Source organism: Balaenoptera musculus, chromosome 7 (assembly GCF_009873245.2).
Source record: "Balaenoptera musculus isolate JJ_BM4_2016_0621 chromosome 7, mBalMus1.pri.v3, whole genome shotgun sequence".
In the NCBI taxonomy this organism is placed as follows: Eukaryota; Metazoa; Chordata; class Mammalia; order Artiodactyla; family Balaenopteridae; genus Balaenoptera; species Balaenoptera musculus.
Genome location: NC_045791.1, coordinates 12,220,619 through 12,226,577, shown reverse-complemented (window position 1 = coordinate 12,226,577; position 5,959 = coordinate 12,220,619).

Sequence of the window (5,959 nt, the reverse complement as noted above, 5' to 3'; positions counted from 1 at the left end):
ATTAGTAATGTAAAAGTAAACAAAAACACAAATACAAGAGAGATTAAAACACAAGAGGTTAATATATATAAACTTTGGGACAATAATTTAAAAATATAGAAGAAATGGATCATTTCCTAGCAAGCACAAATTACCAAAACTGACACCAGAGGAAGTAGAACCCTTGAACAGCAATTATCACAGAAGAATTAGCAAAGTAATTAGAGAGCTACGATTTAGTAAATAACCAGGGCCCAATGGGATCACAGTGGGCTTTACTTAGTATTTAGATCAGATGATTCCAATGTCAGTTAATATACTCTAGGTCCTATGAAAAGATGGAGAGGTCTTTTGATTTATTTTTCAATTTAATTTTTTTATTTTTATGAAGACAATATAGCTCTAATACCAAAAACTAAAAAAAAAGAGATTATTTTAAAAAGATATCAGCCAATGTCACATATGTCTGTAGATGTGAACAATCTAACTAAACTATTAGTGAGTAGACTCTAATGATACTGCAAAAGAAAAACATGCTATAAGCAAGTAGGGTTTATTCAAGAAATGCAGAGTAGCTCAATATCTGGAAATTTCTGAGCATAATCCAGGGTATCAATACACTAAAGAAAAATTATGTGATTCCATCAATAATGCTTATAAAAACATTTGACATAAGTCTGCCATCATTTCTAATTAAAACCTAAGTAAAATAGTAAAAGATGGATATTACTTCAATATGAATACAATATAGTAAAGACTTGACTTAAATATAATAAATATAACAATGAAATAAATATTAGGTTATATAAATATTAAAAAAAGTAAATATTACTCCGAATGTCAAACCTCTAAAAATATTTAAAATAGAAATCAGGAACTAGACAAGGATTGTTGCTCTCATTATGATTATTCAATTATTCTGCAGTAAGCCAAGAAAATTGGTATAAACATTAGAAAATAATAGATAAAATGCTCTCTTTTTTTGCTGAGGAGACTATTGCATTTCCAGAAAACTCAATAGACTCTAATTAGAAAAAGTTATTAAAATATATAAGAGAATTTGATAAGGTGGCAGAACATAAGTATGAAAAATTCAATGGTTTCTATTCTAGCAATGTATATGACAAAAGAAAATGGAAAAAAATGTTCTATAGACAGACTAGAAAATGCTGAGGAATGAAGTTAACAAGAAAGGTACGTGAATAGAAAACCAGAAGCTTTAAAGGAAGAACATAGCAGAGCAATTTAAAATGTATAAATGGCAAGAGATACCCAAAATTAAGTCAATACACACACAGATTTGGGGAAATATTTGCAATGCAGCAGATAGACTTAAATCTATAATATGTAAAGGATTCATACAAATTGACAGGAATCACAAAAACAGCTGATAGAAAAACAGGCAAAGAAACTGAGAAGACAATCTATAGGAGAGCACATTTAAATGATCAACAAACATTAAATACGCATAAATTCTGAAGTAGTCAGGGAAATGTAAATTAGAGTAACGATGAGCCATCACTTTATGCCTACCAGGTATGCAAAAATTAAAAGACTGGGAACACCTGCTCTGGGCTTGGATGTGGAAATCTGAATTATTATGGCCATTTTGGAAAGTGATCTGGCAACATCTATTAAAATTAGATGTTAAAATTAAGAGCAATCTCATTTCTTATCATTTATCCCATAGAAATAAAACCGCCAGTTCATAAGGACATAGATGCAAAAATAGTTATTGCTTGTACAGAAAAAAGGTAAATGCCTATCAATTAGGAATAGTTGAATAAATAATGGCCCGTTTTTCATCTGATAGTCTGTTACATAACACTTTAACAAGGGATATTAAGAGTTCTGACAGTTGACTAGGAGTCATTTTTACAAGTTATTGATGATAAGAAAACTAAGATAAAAAAATGTGTGTTAAGATAGGATCCAATTAATGTAAAACACTGTCAAAAAAATCCAGTGTTTGTATGGTATGTGTGTGTGTATGTGTGTGTGGTGTGTATATACATATATAAAGAAAAATATAGAAGGGCACGCAACACACACTGTTTGTTAACCTAGGTCACCCAGAGAAGGGCTGGGGTTGGAGGTGAATAAGTAGAGGATTGGAGAGGAAAGAGAAGAGCCACACAAAATGGGACTCTTCTGAAAACGTGTATGAAACGATTATATCGATGCACGCATGTAAAATTATGAGTGTGTATATAAAAATTTATTTTACAGCACTATAAAATTTTTATTTGATAGGTATAGGAGTGAGCATGGGAGGGAGAGAGAACTTTTAAACTGGCTAAACAGCCATGGGGTTGATGAACATATTGGAACCAATTTGGTAGGAAGACCTTTGTTCATGGCCTAGTTCTTTTTACCATCTTGGTCATGATGCCAGGAAGATATGGGCACTATTTCGATTACACTTGCAGATAAAGATGAGATAGCTATGTTTCAAGACAGAAATAAGATTCAAAACAAGCCAGAAGATATAGCTCAAAGCTATAAAGTGAACATCCATCAAGGTAAGTATGAAGTTCTGCATCTAGGTTTGAATATATCCATTTGCTTAAACCAACTGTATGGGAATTTTCAGTTCCTTGTCCGAATTCCATGAAGTTATTGGCCTTGTCTTATTTATTTTTAAATACCCACTACCCACTACCCAGCACAATGCCTGGCCTGTGCAAAGGGGAGGCAGGACAAACATGAGGGACACAGACTGTACGCCAGATTCTCTGCCAGGGGCGCTTTAATCTCCTAAGAACCCTGGAGAGTAAGTATTATAAGATACACTTCACTGATGAAGAAACTGAGTATAAACTAGGTATTTTACTCGCCCCAAATTACAAAGTATTAAAAGGAAGCACAGCAAATTAAACCTGGGGTTTGCCCAAGTCCAAAATTTCCCCCAGAAAGCTAGTACAAGAGCAAATATGATCTTAATAGCATAGATACTTAGAGCTGAGAAATCAGGAGCCAGAAGTCGAAGTGGGGCTGGAGCTCGGTAATTGGATCCTGGCCATCACCACCACTACCACCATCTTTAACCAGGGCAGATTTGCTTTATTCTTTTTTGCTTTATTATTCGTAAGATTTTCTGCTTTGGTTTTTATGACTCCATTTGAATAAAGAATTTCCTGGTTGAAAAAAAAGAGCTGAAAACCAATCACCTCATTCATCTCTGGCTTGGTCTCTATTATATAATGAGAAAAAGGGGATTCTGAGGAGAGAGTGAATTGGTTGGATTCACAAGGCCCAGTCAAGCCTGGCCCCAGACCAACAGCAGCCTGGGTTTCTCCTGTGGCCTGTGACCCCAGGCCTGGAGCTTTCCTGGGGGAGTTGCTTTCACATAGAAAGGCCCACAGGGCCTCTGTCTCTCCTGTCATGGGCACAGACTTGACCAATCCCTCACTCCCACGTACCCACAAGGCTGCTTTTCCTGTCCCTCCTCTGGTAAGAGCCAAGGGCTTGACAAACCTCCTGGGGTCTGCCAATCTTTCCTGAGTGCATCTGCTTTTTTCAGAAGGCAGTGCTACCCCCAGATGCTTAAAAGCCCATTTGGGTGCCCCCGTGGGGTGCCTGGGACTGCCCCATACTAGGAAGCTGCCAAGTTGCTGCTTGGTTGGTTTGCCACTTGTGTTCGCTTGACTAAGCAGTGCTGGTGAAGCGCTGCTCCTCCACTTCCCCTCCTGACAGGAGCCCGGCCCAGTGACCCAGCCAGGCTCCATCCCTCAGGCCACAGGGAAACATCACCTGCCCTGTATCAACAACTGCACTGCCTCCCTGCTCTTCTGGAACTGGACCGCGTCAGACACAGGTCTGGGGTGGCAGGTTTGATTTGAGGGGTCCGCTCACTGATATTTCCATCAGGGAAGGGAGTTGTTCTTCTGTAAATAAATGACACAGGCCAGAGGGTGCACTGTGGTCCAGCGGTGGATGTCTCTGTCTGATGAGCTGGCCAGCAAATGGGGACAAAGGGTGACAGGAGTAGAACCTTGCAGCCCAGGGGACAGGCAGCCTGGGGTCCAGAGCAGGGTGTCTTTGAGCAAGTCACTCCCCCTTCTGGGGCCTCAGTATCTTTCTTGATCGTAAAATTGAAGACCCTTATTAGCAAGTGCATGTAGTTTGTGAACTTGAAAATACCTCTAGTTGTATCAAGGTAGGTTTTGATTGGTTTTGTTTAGTTGGTTCTTTTAGGATGCTTAACATACCCATTTTGTTTGCTCACTATTTTGTGGGTCAGGATTTCAGAAAGTGCTCCACTGGACAGTTTAGGCTTGGAGACTTAAGTGGGGTTGCAAAAGTCAGTGATTGGCTGGGGCTGCAGTCACCTGAAGCCTTGACTGCACTGGACTTTCAAGCTGGTACATTCAAAAGGCTGGCAGTTGAAGCTGGTAATCTGCTGGGAGCTCAGGCAGGACTTTCAACCAGAGCTCCTGCACACAGCCTCCCCATATGGTCTGGGCTTCCTCACAGCATGGCAGTCTGAGGTAGTTAGATTTCTTATATGGCAGTCCACAGCTCCAAAGGGGAGTTTCCCAGTCTGGAAAGATTTTCTGACTTCAAACGCTTTAAAATCTCCACTTGACAAGGTGTGAAACAATTAAAGCCTTTTTTTTTTTTTTTTTTTTTTTTTTTTTTTTTTGCTTCTTTTTTTTTTTTTTTTTTTTTTTTTTTTAAATTTTATAGCTACTTTTATTTTTATTTATTTATTTATTTTTGGCTATGCTGGGTCTTCGGTTCGTGCGAGGGCTTTCTCTAGTTGCGGCAAGTGGGGGCCACTCCTCATCGCGGTGCGGGGACCGCTCTTCATCGCGGTGCGCGGGCCTTTCACTATCGCGGCCCCTCCCGTTGCGGGGCACAGGCTCCAGACGCGCAGGCTCAGTAGCCGTGGCTCACGGGCCCAGCTGCTCCGCGGCATGTGGGATCCTCCCAGACCAGGGCTCGAACCCGTGTCCCGTGCATTGACAGGCAGACTCTCAACCACTGCGCCAGCAGGGAAGCCCTTAAAGCCTTTTTAAACATCATGTCTGTCATTACTAAAAAGAGAAGTCTGTGGCTACAAACAAAATAAAGGCCCTGTGCTGCACGGGTAGTGCTAGTTGTTTTTGTCAACAGGCAGATTTGTACTCAGGACCGACCTCTGTTACTCACATCCTATGGCTGGAGTCTCAGATTTGCTACTCCTTGCTGGCTGCCCACAGTGGCTGATGGCGGAAATAGCTGACACTGTCTCAGCCCTGCCCTGGTCAGTCTTCGGAGGGGACTTATTCTCAGGTAGTGGCGCATTTGTCTCCTGTTCCTCTTGTGATCTGGGGTTTTAGGGACGTCTACAGGATGACTATGGTGGTGATGTTGAGGAGGCTGCCAGCTGGGGCTTGTATCTCCCTTGTCTTTATCCAAATCACTGCCGCCTGGCTGGGCAGCCTTTGGCCAGGAGACCTGCGGAATGGTAGTCTACAGCCTGGACACGTACACATCATGTGTCTCCTGGTTGTCTGCTTGGTTCTGCTACAAACTGGTCACCTCGGGAGGGCCAGGATCCTGGGCTCGGCACCCACTGGGCATCCATGTTTGGGAGGTAGGGACTGCTGCCCGGGCCCGGCTGGGAAGGTGCTGTTGAGCATGCCTGCCTGGAGCCCCCCCCCCCGCATCCCCTCTTACCTGACTCACTCTCATTCCTCCTGTCGTTCTGTTAGTGTGAAGTGGAGAATCCTTTTAACATAGTAATGCCCATTCTACCTGCTGGTACCAGTAAACTCCCCACCTGGGCCTGTCACCCTGCTCCTGGACCAGATTTAGCTTCTTAGCCTCTCCTGCATGGCAAAGGCACACCCTCGGGTCCTCGTCATGTTAGCCAGGTGTATAAATGAGTCTTGCGCCATGTTTCTGGTCTCTGTCTTTCCTTACGATGACCTTCTTGCCCCTGCTGGCTGTGCCGATGACATGCGTCTCTTCCAACCACTTTCGGGGGGCTGGC